This window comes from Podarcis cretensis (genome assembly GCF_951804945.1).
Source record: "Podarcis cretensis genome assembly, chromosome: 8".
Classification (NCBI taxonomy): Eukaryota; Metazoa; Chordata; class Lepidosauria; order Squamata; family Lacertidae; genus Podarcis; species Podarcis cretensis.
In genome coordinates this window covers 54,526,032-54,545,226 of record NC_137177.1, presented here as the reverse complement: position 1 = coordinate 54,545,226, position 19,195 = coordinate 54,526,032, and the positions used below count along the sequence as shown (strand labels likewise).

The window sequence follows — 19,195 nt, the reverse complement described above, 5'->3', positions numbered from 1 at the left end:
CCACCGGTCAATGATTTCCATTGCCATATTGAAGATTAAGATGCTCCTTTTCCTTTGTCCTGACTAATGACATCTTTGCCACTGTTAATAAAATAAATACTAATTCATTCTCACCCTTGGATCATATGTTTTATCCAAATAGCCTTTTTAAAAAAAATCATAAAAAGCACCATCACAACCTTAATTCTTGCGATGCTTAAGAAATTCAATGTTCATTTTAAGCTTTACTTTTCAAAATATGTCCAGGGAGACAATTAGAAATGTTTTGCTTTCGGTACATCAAACCCAAGCAACTCTTGGGTGTGTATTTGTATTACAACATTTGATCATTTTAAAATAATAAACGTAAACTGAACATGGCAAAACAAAGCATGTCAGAATGCCTTTCTCCCCCCTCCCTTTCTTTAGAAAGTGTATGTTTTCACTGGGAAATTATCTGCTTGTAATAACCGTTTTATGGAAGGAGACAAACTCATGCTAACATTTTGTCCATAAAAATGGGTTATATTGCTTGCGTCCTGATGGAAAAGGCAGATGATAAAAACAGCGAACAGCAATTATGGAGGGGGGTACAGCAGATCTTGCGAGTATGGAAAGATCTCTTTTAAATTGAGCAAAATACTGCCAATTAAAAAAAACACCCAAATGAACGAAGGCTTAAATGGCATTTGAACAAACATCCACACACTGGATTTCCACCTCTTTCTGCCTCTCAGACTAGGATTCTTAAGTGCCATCACCATTTCCTAGTCATGCAGTGCATGTGGGTATTTTATTAGGAATAATAAACCCCCGTTTTCATACTTGGGTGCTGTCTTGGGGCCCTAGGAGTTTGACCATCAGATGCATCAAACAGACAATGAAGGAACCAGGGAACTTTCTCAAGGGTTCAAAGGAGCAATTTACTGTGTCTCATAAAGGTAATTGCCTCCCATTTTAACTGCAATCTGTTTTCTTAGTTGGAGAGGATCCTACAGGCAAATGGCCCTTCTTCCAACCACCCCACTCTTTCTTTCTCCTCTTTCTACATGAACAAATATATATTAGCAGTGGCACTTCAGAATGCAGACTTCTAAAAGAGATTTGGAAAGAGTTCACATGCATAGAAGAAATTCATACCCTGAAGGGAAAACAATGAGCCCTATAAGGACTGAGGGTAAGTAAAATGATCCAAAGGAGCGGTGCGGGAAAGAATTGTTAACCAAGGAAGCTTTCTATTTAAAGATCTTGGGGACTTTGGGGGGCGTTATATATTGGAGGGTTGTTTTGATTTGAATGTATTTTGGGATAAAGTAAATACTCCGTTCTGGAGTTTCAGGTTTTCTGTGGTGCAAGAAAGGTGACGGTGAAGAATGTGAATTAGTCTGTGGTAGGTCCAGCATATGAAAGGATTTTAGCCAGTGGGTATCGAATCCCTGGAGCTTCCTAAATTCTCTGCACATTTTTTTTTTTAAATCTGATAATTGTGCCTTCACCCCAAAGAGGGGTTTGATCCTGTTGAGATAAATGATCCAAATCTGCGAAAGTTGCCATCAAACAAACAGAAGCAAATCTGATTTACTATATATGAAACTTTTCTTGTCGACATGTATATCATGGGCAGCGTTACTATGTGCATTACAAGTTAAAATAAGTGAATCAAAATGATGGATCCGAATTAGATTCAGCTAGCATCAGCATCATGCAGGTTACTAGACTTTACAAAGGTGCAGAGCCACACTGTCCATTTACAGCACATTAGGCACACATTTAAAGCCCATGACTTTCCCCCAAAGAATCTTGAGAAATGTAGTTTTCTCCACACAGAGCTATAATTCCCAGCACCCATACAAACTGCAGTTCCCACGATTCTTTGAGGGAAGCCATATGCTTTAAATTATGATGATGATGATGATTTTCATTTTCATTTACATCCTATCCTTACTCGCAAAATAGGTGGACGGCAAAGTGACTCACAATTTAAAAACAAAAAGAAATCACTGTGAAACCGTTAAAGGTATCTAAAGAACATTTATGGTTCAAAACACCTAAAAAGCAGTTTTTCAAAAAACAACATCATCCAATCCAGGGACAGTATCCTACCAAATGCCTTGGTAAACAGGAATCCTTTCAGATTGTTCCTGAAAGTGAATAATAATGGACACAGGCACACCTTACTAGGGAGAGCTTTTTGCAAGTGGGGAACCACCACTGAAAAGGCCCTGTTGTGGGTCAACACCAGCCAGGCAGCCCCCGATGGTGGCATCACCTGCCTGCTGATGATTGGTAAATGTGCTTTAAATGACTCTGCCCTCTCATGAGCAATAAAAAAACTTAGGTCTCTGCCCCAAGAAGCTTGCCTGCTAAATTTAGAGAGAACGGGAAAAGAACACAGGATTAGCCAAGGAAAGGAATTGGTTGCATAGTCTGGCCACTGTTGTCAAAACCAATGTTTTTGGCAAATATCCTCCCCTTCTCCCCTATAACTAGGCCTTTGTAAACATTAGCTGAATTCTCTTGTACTGTATTAACTGCCTGTAATACTATTCTATTTGTTCCTGCCATTTTTAATTTGCTTTGATTTGCTATTTTTCACGACTGTTTTAGTAGGCTGCCATGGAAAATGTAAGTGGAAAGGTTGGGTAATATTTTTTTTTAAAATATATTTATTAAAATTTTTAAACATAAATGCAGAAATAAAAACAATGAAACATATATCATAACATATTTTCTTAACTTCATTGGACTCCCTCACGTCTCCCGCTCCCACTTGCATCATTGTCAATTCTTACCCGCAATTTATCATCTTGTTTACATTCTTATATCCCACTCATTTAAAATATAATCTAATAATCCTCCCAAAGGTTTATGTTTTTTCCTCAATCTCACTTGTCATCCTAATTCCATCTAGTTTAGTGGTGCACAATTATTTATGATCTAGCATCCTTCTTAACATTCAACCAAATTACAATGCTTTTTAAAATAAATCTTAAATTTCTTCCAGTCTTCTTCAACCTTCTCTTCTCCCAGGTCTCGGATTCTGCCAGTCATCTCGGCTAGTTCCATATAGTCTATCAGCTGCATCTGCCACTCTTCCAGTGTGGGTAGATCTTGGGTTTTCCAGTGCTTAGCGATAAGTATCCTTGCTGCTGTTGTTGCATACATAAAAAAATGTTCGGTCCTTCCTTAACACCTTCTGGCCGACAATACCCAAAAGGAAGGCCTCTGGTTTCTTAGTGAAGGTATACTTAAATACCTTTTTCAGCTCATTATATATCATTTCCCAGAAAGCCTTCACTCTAGGGCAAGTCCACCAGAGGTGAAAGAATGTTCCTTCATTTTCTTTACATTTCCAACATTTATTATCAGACAAATGGTATATTTTGGCAAGTTTAACTGGGGTCATGTACCATCTATATATCATTTTCATTACATTTTCCTTCAAAGCATTACATGCAGTGAAGTTCAACCCAATGGTCCACAACCTTTCCCAGTCCTCAAACATAATGTTATGCCCAATGTCCTGTGCCCACTTTATCATAGCCGATTTAACCATTTCATCTTGTGTGTTCCATTTTAACAGCAAGTTATACATTCTTGAAAGTACCTTAGTCTTAGGCTCTAACAGTTCTGTTTCCAACTTCGATTTCTCCACCTGGAACCCTAGCTTTTTGTCATTTTTAAAAACTTCTTTAATCTGAGCGTAGTGTAGCCAGTCTCGCACTTTATCCTTCATTTTCTCCAAACTCTGCAATTTCCAATTGTCTCCATCTTTTTCTAGTATTTCCCAATATTTTGGCCATTTGGCCTCCATATTGGGTCTTTTTTGGGCCTTAGCTTCCAGCGGTGAAAGCCACCTTGGAGTTTTATTTTCCAATAAGTCTTTATATTTTGTCCAGACATTAAACACTGCTTTTCTGACAATATGATTCTTAAAGGCCTTATTGATCTTAACCTTGTCATACCATAAGTATGCATGCCAACCAAAAGCATTGTTAAAACCTTCCAGATCCAGAACGTCAGTGTCCTCGAGAAGTAGCCAGTCTTTTAGCCAGCAGAAAGCTGCGGCCTCATAGTACAACTTTAGGTCTGGCAGGGCAAAGCCCCCTCTTTCTTTCGCATCAGTTAATATCTTAAACTTAATTCTGGGCTTTTTGCCCTGCCAGACAAACTTAGAGATGTCTCTCTGCCACTTCCGGAAGCACTCCGTCTTGTCCACAATCTGTAGTGTTTGAAACAAAAACAACATTTTTGGCAATACATTCATCTTAACAGCAGCAATTCGGCCTAACAAAGAAAGTTTCAGTTTTGTCCAACTGTCTAAGTCTCTTTTAATTTCAGACCAACATTTTTCATAGTTATCCTTAAAAAGACTCAGATTTTTTGCTGTTATGTTAACCCCTAGGTACTTTACTTTTTTAACCACAGTTAGTTCTGTCTCTCTCTGAAACCGTTCTGACTCTGTATCTGTCAAATTTTTTCCCAGCACCTTAGTTTTCTGTTTGTTTAATTTGAATCCCGCCACCCGACCAAAGTCTTGAATCAATTGTAACACTCTTTTCGTACTAGATTCTGGCTCCTGCAGGGTCAAAACTAAGTCATCTGCAAAAGCTTTAAGTTTGTATTGTTTCGCTCCGACCTGGATTCCTTCCACCAACCGGTCCCCTCTGATCATGTTCAAGAGCACCTCCAGAACCGAAATAAATAGCAGAGGGGAAATGGGGCAGCCTTGTCGTGTTCCTTTTTCAATTTTAAACTCTTCTGTAACCACATTGTTAACTATCAATTTAGCTTTTTGTTCTGAATATATTGCATCAATCCCATTCTCAAAACCCCGTCCCACTCCCATTTCTTTTAAATTTCCCTTCATAAATTTCCAAGAGATATTATCAAAGGCCTTCTCCGCATCTATAAAAATTAACACTGCTTTTGTATTTATGTCTGTTTGCAAAAGTTCCAAAATGTCAATGATATTCCTTGTGTTAGCAAACAAATGTCTACCTGGGAGAAAGTCTGCCTGGTCTTTATGAATTACTTCATTTAATACTTTTTTGAGTCTACTTGCCAAAACGTCTGCAAATATTTTGTAATCCACATTTAAAAGGGAGATGGGACGATAGTTCTTAAGTTGTGTCTTTTCATCTTCCGATTTTGGTATCAATGTGATAAAAGCTTCTTTCCACGATTCCGGCGCCTTCTTCCCCTCCATAATTTCATTGCTGACCTCCATCAGTGGTTGTATCAGATAGTCTTTTAATGTCTTGTAGTACTTGGAGGTCAGCCCATCTGGCCCTGGGGATTTGCCCAATTGCATGTTCTGAATGGCTTGTTCAATCTCTTGTCGTGTTATTTTGCAATTCAGGATTGATCTATTTTCTTGTGACAATTTTGTTAGTCCATTTTTTTCCAAAAATTGTTTAATCTCAACCTCATCTTGCGGCCCTTGAGTATATAATCTTTTGAAATATCTCTGGAAGCACTTTCTGATCTCCACAGGGTTCTGAATATTTCTTCCTTCAATTTCTAAATTTGTAACTGTATTTAGTTTTTGTCTCCTCTTCAACTGCCAAGCTAGCAGTTTCCCACATTTATTTGCCGATTCAAAAGTTTTTTGTTTCATTAATTTAATCTTCCACTCTATTTCCTGGTTTATCAATTTAGAATATTGTGCTTGATGAAGTTTAATTTCTCTCAGGGTCGGCTGTGACTTCGGATTTGATCTTAACTTCTTCTCCAATTCTTTGATTTTCTCCAGTATCTTGTCTTTCCTCTCATTTTGTCTCCTTTTCCTTACAGCATTCTGTTGTATCAAGAACCCCCTCATTACAGCCTTACTTGCGTCCCAGATAGTTCTTTTTTCCACCGTAGTGTTCATGTTTATCTCAAAATAGTCCTTCAAGGCTTTTTGGGCCTTCTCAACAATCTCCTGATCTCTAAACAAATTGTCATTCATCTTCCATCTAAAGGAGCCGGTTGGTAGTAGTGTCATGTCCATCTTCGTTGCAGGTTGGGTAAATTTTAACTAACTAAATATTAAGAGAACAGATACAATTTAAATTTAAATGGTGAGCAGTGAAGTTTGCCATTCTCAGGCTTAGTTGTGGCTGGGGGATTTTGGCTGCTATTTATTTAAAGCATTTTAATGCCACTTTTCCAAGAAGCTAAAAAAGGAAGAAGAAGAAAGTTCAGAACACATGCGCACACACTGAAACCGGGAAGTCAAATCAAATAATAGAAATAGAATAGGTGTCATTTAGAAATTCACAAAAACTGCCTGACAAAAATACATAAAGTACAACCTGCTAGACCAAAAGTTGTTCACTATTGGTCCACATTTTCTGGAGGTAATTAAATATATTCTTCAGCCTGGAGGCCACCACTATAAAGGACCTGCTTCTGCTGTCTAGAGCTCTAACCTCACACTGATGGGCTGCAACCAGACTCTGATTCAAAGGGTATGGCTGGCGGAGGAGTTTTTTTGGGGGGAGAGCTTTATCTTCTGTGGATTTCAGGCTTTGAGGAGGTTAGAGAGAAAGGTGACAATTTGTTCTGGGAGAAAAATCCAATCTTAAGGGGGCACTTAGGGAGAAGCAGCAGACTAGTTTAGGAGAGAGACAAATCTGTCAGTATTGATTTTTCTCAGTTTGTCATTTTCCCAAGCTTAAGTGCAAATCTTCACATTTCCAGATCAGTTCACACTTATAAAAAGTTCACATGAAAATTCATCAGCACTTGAGCACACCTTTCTCCTAATGTACACGTTTTCCTATGTAATTTCCCCTAATAGACTCATTTTTTGCCAGCCAACTTTCCCTAATATAACAGGTAGCATCCCGCTCAACGGAGACCCATTGAATTCAATGCACCCATGTCATGCCCATCAATTTCAACAGGTCTCCTCTAAGTAGGACTAATGTGGGATACAACCCAATGCATTACTGCATGGCATTTTCAACAACACATGCCTTTTTATTTATGCTTTACCCTGGCATATGCATTTTTAGACACATCACTTGGTGGCAGAACTGCATTGCAAAATTCAGAAAAGTGCCACTTCCAAAGGATGGCTGTTTTTCGGTTCGTATATTAGTTCAGAGCCTGCGAATTAGGTGGGCTCACCTTTAAATGCAAACTGAAACACATTCCAACACCCTCATCCCTAGTGTGAGATCATCAGGCAGTTAAGAGTGGCAGAAGTGGAGGAGTAAAACCTCCTGGGGGGGGGGAGGCATCAGGAGATGAGGTCAAAGAGATAAGGGGTGGGGTGCTGCCTCTGATTCATAAATCAATAGCCTTTTAGAACCAGATCTAAATAATGAATTGTTCTGTCTGTTGATTCCCCCACTCCCCGCTTTTAAAGAAATATAAACTTGCAAGTTACAATGCTAGTGGGTCTCTCTCTTTCTGTATCTCTTTCTCTCTCACACACAAAAACACACAGTGTCTGCTAGGAAATCCTCCTTGGCAGTCGCCAGCTCACATTTGTTAGGCTGCCCAGCCTAACTGCCAAGCGTAAAGGCATCATCCATTAAAAAGCTGGCTGGATTTTTGGAATGGTTCCTCCAGATAGCTTTGACACCCATCTCTGACTTGTTAACTCCCCCACACAAGGGGGAGGGAGAGAGTGGGGAGGATAGTAAGAGGTGACAAGCTTCTTTGCCCAGCACATTTCAAGGGTAAATCACAGTGGGAGACAACAGGGTCAGCTCGGATCTGCAATTCCAGTGGTTCAGTCCTTCCCTAAAAAAAAAAAAAACAAAAACAAAAAAACCCCGAAAAGGGCATTGTGAACCACATCAGATTGCCAGTGGCCAAACCATCTCCAAGGCCCAGATCTCTATATGAGGTTAGAACAGCAGTGCTAATCTCCTATCCAGTGTTTATAGAGCCTTCTCATCACTGGGAGGGAATGGAAGGCAGCCAAGTTGCAAGAAAACATTCATTATTTCATATATATATATATATATATATATATATATATATATATGCGTGCTACTGTCAACAGTGACATTCAAACTCTCGGCACAACCCATCGTTAGAAATCTATGAACCAATCTGATAATCCTGGCACAAGGTCAGTTCACACCCTGCAACCCCAAAGCATCTGAGTTCAGCACTGTGGAAATCCAAAAATTATATGTCAGAGAAGGTCGAATTCTATGCTGAAATTTCTGCAAACCAGAAAATAGCATGTATGAAAAGTTGGCTCATTTCAAATCATGTTACCCTTCTTTCTCTCTCTCTCTCTAATATTCTGAACTGTATCAGTGGTGAAAGCAGGCAGCTACAGTGTGCTGGCAAAATATTGAGAGCGCTTGCTGCATCATTTCACCCAATTTCAGTGCTGAGTACCAGAAAAAGCAGCAAGAGAGTTCTAACCATTTCGCCGCCGAATCAGAAGTGTATGTTTTTGCAGAAAGGTCCATTGCTTTTGCAAGAAACATCAGGCACCTGCCATAATCCCATGTGTTTTGACTTTTACATTTCCCTAAAGATGCCCAGGATGCAATGGATCTCCAAGAAAAACGTATTTCACATTTGCAGGGAAGCCACTGTGAAGACCCTTGTGCATGCGTATGATCTTCTGAGTAGGGACTCAGTCGGTACCACAGAGACAGCACCATCGCTTGAGGAAGGGATGTAAGTGCAATGTTAGAGCATATGCTTTGCCTGGCAAAGGGCCCAGTTTCAATCCCCAGAAGAAAGCGCTGGGAAGATTGACCAAAAGTCTTACTCGAGTGGAGAACCTGTGACCCTCCAGATGTTGTAGACTTCACCTCCCATCATCCCCTCCCATTGACTATGCTGGCTGTCAACGATGTGGAGTTGGAGTCCCAACAATATCTGGAGGGTTCTTCATCTCTGTTGCAAATCGATATGCCAACGTTGCATGGTTGATCGTGGAGAAATGAGAGAAGATGTGACTGAATGTAACTCAGAAGCTGTGGTGCTTGATGCCCAAGTGTTATCCATACATTAGCTGTACTAAAAAGGAACTGCTGTCTTCATTAGCATGGACCATACTCATATCATCCCTGGTCATTGGTCATGCTGGCTGGGGCTGCTATATACCACCCTAGATTTGCATAGCGCTGACCTTCCTACCACTTTGCTCTCCCCCTCTTCCTCCTGGGAAGCGACAGTGACCCACCTGCCAGGAAGCTATTGTAGTGATTTTGTCACTCCTAGTAAGCTGCTTCTGACTGGTGTGTGTGTACACACATATACCTTCACTTTAGAGAATTATCCCCAGTGTCACACTAAGGTAAGAATTAGCATGACAACTATATAAACTGTGTGTGGGGAGCTTTTGGGCATCCAGATGCTGTTGAATTTCCTTCCTTCCAGTTGAAGTCAATGGGAGCTTTCTTCCCACCTGGAGCCAATGAGTTTTCCTTCCATTGCAAACAGCGGGCATGTGGGGATTTGAATCGGATCATAGCAGAGACAAGGATTAAAGCTCACCTTCCCCATGTCACAGTTCCAGTCTGTTTATCAATCAACACTGCAAGGGCAAAGCTTACTTCTAATTTTGTTATCGGATGACTTTTTATTTTTATTTTTAAAGTGATTTGAAAGTTTTGCTTCTTATGGTGTGCACACATAGTGCTTTTGTGTCACTGTCACTTGGGAAAAAAGGGGTCTTGAAACATTGCAAAAACTGTTCAACAGAAACCAAAGTGAGTTTAGTATATCACTCGCAAACATTCCTCCCCCTTTCAAACTGCCTCCATTTTTCTGAAAAAGTTATTGTCACCAGTACAAATGGTGAGAGGTGCTTTTTATTAAGGAATAAAGCTCTTAAGACTATTTTGTTACTGCTTAGGGGTGTGTTTTTTAACTTACCATAACTCAAACTTTAATGAAATGATAGTAGATATATTTTTCTTATATGCAATTAGATGCATTCTACCATGATGTCTTTTGATCCCATGTTGAGTTGCGGAACTTTTAATTTTATGTGGTGCATTTCATTGTTATCTTTTGCCGTGATATACATCTTGATCTTTTAGATGCCCCAATTTTCTTTGCTACACACATTGAGTGGCGTCAAGACAGTTGGCCGTATCCACTCAATGTAACCCCAAACATATTTGTGTAAAATTAGTACACAGGATTTGCTAGAAAGTATATACACTTTGTTTATAGAAAGTATATACAATGAGTATTGGATTTGGTGACTTAAAATTGCAGTTTTTCAAAAATGTTTGCATGAAATGGAGAAAAGTAACTCAGTTTAAAGGGATTTTGCTATGTTTTTAACTGCTTCAAACAACCTTTCTTTTCTGGTCTCTTTATCATTTTTAAAAGTTGGCAAATCTGCCTATATTCCTAGACAGTGAGCTCTTTGTCATAGTGGCTTCCTGGTGTTCCGATGAGCAAATTAAAAATAAACAAAGTTTTGCCTTCAGTTTGGAGAAACGATAAAAGAGGCAAGATTTGTTTCTACTGGCAATACAAAAGGTTTTGGACAACCTTTACTCAACATCAGAGAAGTGAAAGGAAATTCAGAATCGTGCCCTCTAAAAGCAATCCACTGACACAGATTTCGCTTGTGGGGCCAGAATTTATCTCAAGAGGCATCTGTCTTACATTTATCTGCATAAATTGAAACTTGCACCATTTAATCCTGCGCTATGGGCTAGCCCCATATCAAGCTTTAACCAATTTCTCAATGACTGATTATGGCTGATTGTGGGGATGGTCAAATATATCAATTTCAGTTTCTAAAATTCTAATCATAAAATCAGTCACCCCCTTTTCTGCACCAGATAGCAATTTAAAAATTGTGCAGAGCTTTTGTGTGTGTGCATTTATACTAATGCACATACTTTTGATGTAACTTGGCCCAATATTTACCATTTTCCCAGGGAATTTTGCGAATAGAATGCATTACGGTTAAGCTGGAGAAGTGCCTTGCAAAACCTGAGGATGTGCAGCTTTCAAAAGACAGCTAGTGTTGCAGTCTGCATTCTGATTTGGGAAATGCAAATGAGGGAGGTTCCTATCAAAATGCAAACCAATCAAATGCACCCCCCCATCCCTGTGCTAGTGACTGTGGAACTAAATAGTGACAAGAATCCAGAATTTATTAGCATTGACGCGAGCTTGTGTACATGGTCTGGAAGCAAACAGATTAAAATGAATTCCGCTTAGCTGTTATTCTTGAGTGTAATTTGGTTTCTGGTTTCTTAAAATTGGTCTGAGATGCTAACAATATAATGTCTACAAATCCACATGAAAATACATTGTAAGTGACATAATTCTGTCTTGTTCTCTCTTACTTTGTGCGAGGAAATACTCCAGTCTAAATTTCTGGAGGAGCAAGGAAATTATGAAATGCTGTGTAAATGTTTTAGGAGCATGGATTGCTTTAAGTTCATGGAAAATTGCTCCGGTCTTTTATGAAGTACAGTTTCTTTTAATTTTACTGTCTTTCAGGCCAGGGAGGTGGGGAGGAAAAGGCCCGTCTCTCCTACTGACATGTCCGGCCGTCAGATTTGTAATCTGTTTGTTTCAGAGTTTCTGTGCAATTCTGCCTTCCAAGGCAGCCTCAGGAAAACGAGTAGCCTTTATGCATTTGTTGTGTTTCCTTAAATGATTGTTTAGTCGGGAGATGTTGCCAACTTCCTGATGGGTTATTTCTGAAGCTATGCTAGAGAGACATGCTTCCTTTTTTTTTACTTAAGGAAAGGGAGACGGGCAGACGAGAAGCAACCGGCTTGGGAGAGAGGTGGACTCTTCAATCTGTAGGTACCGGATCTTTCTCTTTCAATGCTTTGCCCATCTTCCCACCCTTCCTCCACTTTCCCAAGACTGAAATGCACACACTTTCTCAGGAATCATATAAGACCTTCCAGTTTCAGTGTGTTTGGAACCCTTCTGGAGAAACCTCAGTAATCTATCACCCTATTAAGAAAACTTGTTGGGTAAATACCGGTTGCTGTTGAAAGTTACTTCAGATGTCTGCATGCCCTTTATTCACTGTAACTTTTGTTTTTATAACATATTTTGCCCTACATGCTTCAGATTTTCTTTTCAAAAGCTGCTAGCTCTTTTTCCTCGCTGCAGATTTATTGCAAGCCGATTAGAGGTTTCATTAACAGATATAGCATTCCATCTTATGCATCTCTCCACTGAATGCGTACATCTCTACATCTGTCAGTCAGTTTTTAATTTGTCTCGCTCCCGGAAGATTTTGGGCAGGCAACAATATTTTTTAAAAACCACACATTCAGAATCTGGGGAGGTTTATACAAAGAAAAAGCAGCTTTAAAAAAATTCACATGGCTCACACTATTTAACTTGGTTTTATTTTACTCTTTCAATGCAATTGTTCTATCCGTATTTTCTTCTTGCGAGCAGGATTGTAGACATTTGTACATTAGTATTTTGTCAAAATGTAGCTTGCTGCATTAAATCCTTAGGATTTCAATTTTATTTCTGCGTTATAAATATGTTTACCTTAATCCCATTAACACTGGATAAATAGAAAGGCAGGTAGGCACCAGCTTTAACAACAGATTTTAAAAGACGCCACTAGCGATATGATAAAAATCTATAGGACAGTATGTCTTGTTTGCAGATGGTTGAAATGAGCGGGGAAACAACTAGTTTCACCCTCTGTATGAAGTACAGAAAGAAAGATTTTGCTTAATGGAGCTGGAGGGTGGGGTGACCTCTGTGTATGTTACTATTTTGTGAAGAGTCATAGGAATTATTTCAGAATCTGTTGACAGGTAACATATATGCAGGGAGTGGGATGTGCAGATTATATGTGCTGACATAATGAAATCTCAAATCCTGGAAAGTTTTTCAAAGTACATACAACAGAGCCACAGCCCCCAAATTCACAGATTATTATTTTTTAAGCCATGCTCCAGAACATCAATGGCCCCACATCAAAGTCAATGAGTTGTTCTTTAAATATAAATGAAACCAATGACACTTGGTAATGATGACTAGCTTGCAGCACAAGCCTACTCAGAAGCAAGCCCCATTGAGCTCGACAGGACTTGCATGCAGGTAAATGTATTATACCCGGGATTTCAGCACAATAAACTTTCTTTGAATCGAGGCCACTGTGGTTATGCGAGTTCAAATTCAGGCAAAGGGAGAATTTCTTTGTGTGCAGAGGCTTCCACAACTGGAGTGGAAGGGGGAGATAGATCTGTGAGCACATCAGAGCAGGTTTAGAGTCCACGTGTCTTAATAAGACTAAGATCCAAGTCATGGCACCAAAAAGAAAAGAAAAGAGACTATGGAGACACATTTATGATACTCATGTCGAAGTAGAGATAGCTACAACAAATAGGAAGGTTTTTTTTAAAAAAAAACACACACCCACAATTTTGATAAACATTACAAAATTCAAAGATTTTGACAAACAAAAGCAAAGTTTTATGAGTGCAAACCATGTATCACTTTTATAAAATGTTACTTGTATATTCAGGAAGGATTCTGGCAACATTTCAATTTTCCCAGTCACAAGCAACAGATTTCCATGGAAAATTCATTTAGCAATCTGGAATTTGTCCAGATCAGGATGTGTGCCCATCACTTTCTGTTTTTGGAATTACTCTGGTTAGTGTTAGTCCACGAATGGCAACCCAATACATCCACTGCCACTCCAAGTTACACTATCATCCCACTGTGTGCGTACTCCTCAAGCTACACAAACCCTTAGCCCTTCTCATTAAGTGTGTATTTCACTGGCAGTTGCATTGCCTCATTGATTATGTAGTCTTTAAATGTTTTGTTCTGTGGATGAAATGGAACAGGTGTTAATCTGTAGAACAAATGTCCACAGTTTTAAAAGAGTTCCCAGTTTTAAAAAAATACACCGTGCATAATTGACAAAAAAGGGTTAACCTATTGTCTGGGTGCTTGTAAGTGCTGCTTTGAAAGTGCTTAAATACTTCCCAAATGAATGGGCATGAATTTTCAGATCAAAACTGAAAACCGCAGAATTCAACTTGAATTTTGGTGTTGCTGAAATTCGGGAGCCACCCTCTTTCAAGTACTGGCGTGCAGCAAAGAAATCCAAATATTTTTCAAGCCTCCACCTCAGCATTTTGTTATTCTTCCAGATAAACTTTTGCTTTGTAAATCTGTTTTAAAGGATTTAAAGTCTGGGTAAAGATCTTTATCAGGAGGAAGCCTGCTGAGCTGGTTAGGAAAGGAGTTCCATCTTCATCCATTAGGGGGCATTGCTACTTCTGCAGATCAAACCAGGGGAGGAAAAAACCTTCAAGATTCCAAGAACCTGACAATTTAAAGCAGATTCGACCTCATCATCTCTATTTAGCTGCTCAGAACACTAATTTGGTGTAAAACCATCGTTTAACAGTTAAAAGGAGCCGTTCTTGTTGCTATTTGTGGCTTCAAGCGTTAAAATCTTGGTGCATCAAAGGTTGTTCAGACTTCCAGTATGGAAAGAGGAAAACTGGCTATTTGCAAACCATAATTAATTAGTCTAGCAGGGCGCAATTCAAGGTTTTTTCTTGTTCCTTTCTTTTTGACTGATCCACATTTTCCTCCGGTGATTCATTTAATACAGCATTTATCCCGTATTAAAAGGTTAAGGTGTTTAATGATTAGATTTCTAGGGGAAGTGGGAAGCACTGGCTCTCAGGGATGAAGTTAATGGGGCAACATCAGTTTGTTCAAGGAGCGTATTGTGGACCAATGAATGGCAAACACTGTTATTCCAAATTCTTACTAATGAAATATTTTATTTTTATTTTTGTAAAAATTTCTACCACATCCGTCTAGTGTCAATGCATCACTCAGGTCAGATGACAGCATTTTAAAATCACAGTATATTAAATATACATTACAATACAAAGAATAAAACAAGGTAAAATTCACAAAATATAAAGTACACAACTTTTAAAAAAAGAAATCTATTCAGAAGCAACAATGACAGAGATCACGATAAAAATAACCTCCTTTTTTTAAACCTTAGCAGGCAAAAGCCTACTAGAATAAAATGCCAGCAAATGCCAGCTAGAGTGGCTACAATCTTATACCCATTTACCTTGGAGTAGGTGTTATTGAATTCAATGGGACATCCTTCTGAATAGATTTCTGGAAAGAGCCAGTCTGGTGTAGTGGTTAGAGCGTAGAACCAGTACCCAAGAGACTTAGGGTTAAAAATTTTACTGAGTGATTTTGAAAACTAGTTTCTCATCCTAACCTACCTCACAGGGGTGTTGTGAGGATAGATTAAGGAGGGGGATAACCTTGTATGCCACCTGGAGACTACATATATTTGATAATAAAATGAAAATAAATATTTTATTGCAAATTGTCCACTTGTTAGGGTTTCAGTCTTGTTTTAAATGTATTTGTTGCTGTGCTTTTACCTTTTTTTTTTACCTGTTATGTAAATCACCTTGAGATGGTGGCTGAGGAGATGAATAAATTGATGACGATTATGATGATAAATGACTTTGAACATATTTTAAAGAGGAAGGGTGGTCATTTTGGTCATCCTTTATATATCAACCTGATTCTCTTGGCCATTGTATGTGACCTTCCACAGAGGTGAGCAAGGTAGTTTAGAAACTGGAAATAAAACCCAAGAAAGAAAAAAGAAATTTCTGCCCCCCTCTGAGCTTTCAGTCCTTGACGTAATCTCGGCTGTGGAGATGTTTTAAATTGCAGATAGGTTACTGAGTTTATCCTGGGCTTTTTGACTGTTTTGGAGCTGATTTTTTTAGATCATTACAAAGCGTGGCTGTTTTAGAGCTGTGGTAACATGGCCCTCCAGATCCTGCAGGACTCTAGAACCCATCAGTCCCAGGCAAGATGGACAATGTTCAGGGATGCTGGGAGATGTAGTCCAGCAACATCTGAATAACAGGACTGTGCTGGCTTACTCTTCTTTTAGTGCATTTCAATGGTATTTGCATTGGTCATTTTTATTACCGAGAGCCAATGTGCTGTAGTGGTTAGAGGGTTGGATTAGGACCTGAGAGACCAGGGTTCAGATCCCCACTTGGACATCAAGCTCATCGGGTGACCTGGTGCTAGTCACTGCCTTTCAGCCAATGCTTCCTTACAGGGTTGTTGTAAGGATTAAATGCGCGCGGGGGGGGGGGGAGAGATAGAGAACCCTGTATGCCACCTTGAGCTCCTTGGAGGAAAAGGTGCAGTCAAAAAATAATACTGCATATGACTTTGTCAAGAATGTTTTCTGAAAAAAAGAGTTTGTAAATTTATTAGGCTTGAATTTAACAACCAAAGCACCAGGCACACCTCTCATTGCTCAGGGAAGCAATGTAAGTGTCAAACAGCTAGACTTCCCATCTCTAATGGAAGCTTAACACAGTTTGTAAAACAACCAAAATTTAGGGTTGTGTCCAGTGTTAGCCCTGCTCAAGAGTAGACCCGCCAAAATCAATGCTCTTGACTAACAGGTTCATTAATTCAAATGAGTTTACTCTGAACGGTATTTAGACTGATGCAACCCATAGGAATTTCATTCGATTCCCTATCAATATTACATCAGGTAAAAAGAATATTGAACGTATTACTGGAGGAAAACAGGGATCATTACTCACTTATTAAATCAGTTCAGCACTGCAACAATAGATTGATCAGTTATGTGATCCTAGACATGTCTACTCAGAAGTAATCCTCATTAAGTTCCACGACATTTCTTCCCAGAGGAAGGGAGTGTAGGATTGCAGCCCAAGTATATCACCTCAGACTGTAAATAATTCTTCTAAATATGTTCAACAATTTTCCCTTAGGGGAAATGTTTAAACTTGCAGCAGTCCCATAAACCCTAAGCATGTTCACTCGGAAGCTAGTTCCCTTGAAATAAAAGCGACTTAGACTCATGTAAATATTGCACAATCATAACAGAGCATATTAAAATGAAAGAAACATAAAATTTGCTACGTGTAATGGTAATAAAAGAGATCTTTCTACCCCCATGCCAGATTAGCAAACAGATACCTATGAATGTGAAATGTATTCATTTCGTGTTTTGTTCTTTCTGAAGCAGGGAGAGTTAAGTCTTGTGGGCTGCATAACTAAATTCCCAGAGTGATTTTCATAGGTATGATACAATTTCTTTTCATATGCACATATTCGCTGCATTAACTTTTTAATTTTTGTGTGTGTTTTTTTAAAAAAAGTCCAAATTTCTTCTTTGGTTGGTATTAGATTGCTTAAATCAGCAACAAATGAGATTGCCAGATAAAACTTGTTCAGATTCACATCTTAACAAGCAGTTAATTATTCTCTGGCTAATTCAGCTTCACAACTTGATCTTTAACTGATACATTGTCTTCTCTCCACTAATCACGACCTATTCCTCTTCATTCACCACAGATTTCCCTTCCTATTTCCTGACAGGTTTGGGATCGCTGGTGTCAGCAGGGGGAATAACAAGTCAAATGAGCGGCAGAAACACCAACAGACTTACACTGTGTTGCTATATGACCCCGACTACAAACAGCAACTTAAATATTTAAAAGGAACAAATTTAGCCTAGTGTTTTACCCAAGGTGTATATTGCTGAGCTCTGCCACAAAATGTCAAATCTTGTGGCATTTTCAGTTGCGGGATTATTATTCGTAGACCTGTAAAGATTTCTAACTTACGTTGTTTCAAAGGTCGCAGCCAACTTAAATCAAAGTCTTGCTGTCTTTTATTTATCCTAGTGCCATTCTGCGGAATGGAGAGTTTCTGTTCATGATTGACGTCTTAGGGGCAAATTAGCCCTAACGCTAAATCTCGTATTTGCACCGAGGCGGCAGGGTTTTTTTAAAATAAAAAAACCCCGCACATGAGATGCAAAGATTTATCTGCTTATATTATTTATATCTTCTTGTTTGCCCAAAGACCTCAGGGTGGGTTACAGCAATTAAACATTGTCATAATCAAATATTAAATCGGGTAAAAGCCACCACCAACTGACTGTATTCTGTGTCATGTGTGTTTTCCTTTAGAGGAGCTCTCAATATATAACTTTCCCTCTTCATTCATGGACTTACGTTATTTTCTCAAAAGTCTGGTTATTATATCTATATCTATATATACCAGTTAGTTTTTCCAATGCAGTTTCTGAAGTGTCTTGAGTTCATACCCCACCCCCACCCATTCAGCGAAAACTAATTTTGGAAGAAACTCTTCGGTAAGTCAAATAATAGGGTTGTCTGTGAGTTGGCACATTCTGTTTTGTTTGGTTAAGGTGGAGGAGATTTACGAGAAGCAACTGGCACTTCTGACTTCTGCTTTTGACCATCCCTTATTAAATAAAGGAGAACAAACGGGTTCTCAAATATACAAACGAAAGCATTTCCCCAAATAACACATCATTCACGTGTGGAATTTTCTGCCAAAAGAAGCATCAGTGGTCATTTACTTTACATGGAATTAAATGGAGAATATGTTTATTGGTGCTTATTGACCCTGACAGTTAAATAGAGCCTCCATGTTCATAAGCAGTTTACCCAATGGTGCCTTTATAGATACACTCAGTATATGTAGAAGGGCCCATGCAGCTGAGAGACCCCTCCCTGAGTTGTAATATCTTTCAAGAGCATTTCATGAGTTCGGCAATTTAAAGTCATTTAGAAAGCTAGAGTACTGCAAAGGTTAGAGTGTTGGACTAAGTCCTGGGAGGCCAGGGTTTGAATCGACTCTGCCATGGGTGACCCTGGTCAGTTACTCACTTCCCAGCCTAGCCTATTACGCAGGGTTGCTGTGGGAATTAAATGAGGAGGGAGAGCACCACGTAAGTAAACCTTGAGTTCACTGGAGAAAAGGTTGGCTGTAAATGTAATAAATAAAACAAATAATAAACTTCAGCCCTCTAAAGTTCTGCATGGCAAGACGTAAATTACGGCAAGTTCCTCGACCGGTTTGTGCAAAAGGAAATGCCAGAAAAACACACACATATATTTTGTGACTACCTGTGAATAGTTTACAAAAGTCTTTTAATTTTCATCCATTTTGTTCCCTTAAATAAAATTCATTTTCTGACAGAAGGTGGTGTTTTCTTTTTATAGCTCTCTATGTATACATATCATTAATAGGAAACAAAAAGCACAGTTTAATAATATAATAGTAAAGAAAGATAACTTGTGTTATTAACTCATTCTTATGCATTTAGCTCTGACCTAGTTTCAGACACATTCATGCTTACTTGGGTGAAGGAATTACCCCCCCCCCCATGCACACACAAAAAGAGGGCTGT

General features: G+C 39.0%; 1 long non-coding RNA gene across 3 annotated transcripts in view; it reads left to right on the top strand.

Moving 5' to 3' along the window:
* The window catches only part of LOC307223137, a 31,505-nt gene extending 12,519 nt beyond the window's left edge, over positions 1-18,986 (top strand). The window contains exons 2-4 of one of the 3 annotated variants that reach the window (XR_013841978.1): positions 11,670-11,729; positions 16,994-17,050; positions 17,326-18,986. This is a non-coding gene — a long non-coding RNA (uncharacterized lncRNA). Of the gene's footprint in view, positions 1-11,669; positions 11,734-16,993; positions 17,051-17,325 lie in introns of all 3 variants that reach the window. The other 2 variants (XR_013841979.1, XR_013841980.1) reach the window with 2 other exon arrangements.
* The last annotated feature ends 209 nt before the right edge of the window (positions 18,987-19,195 follow it).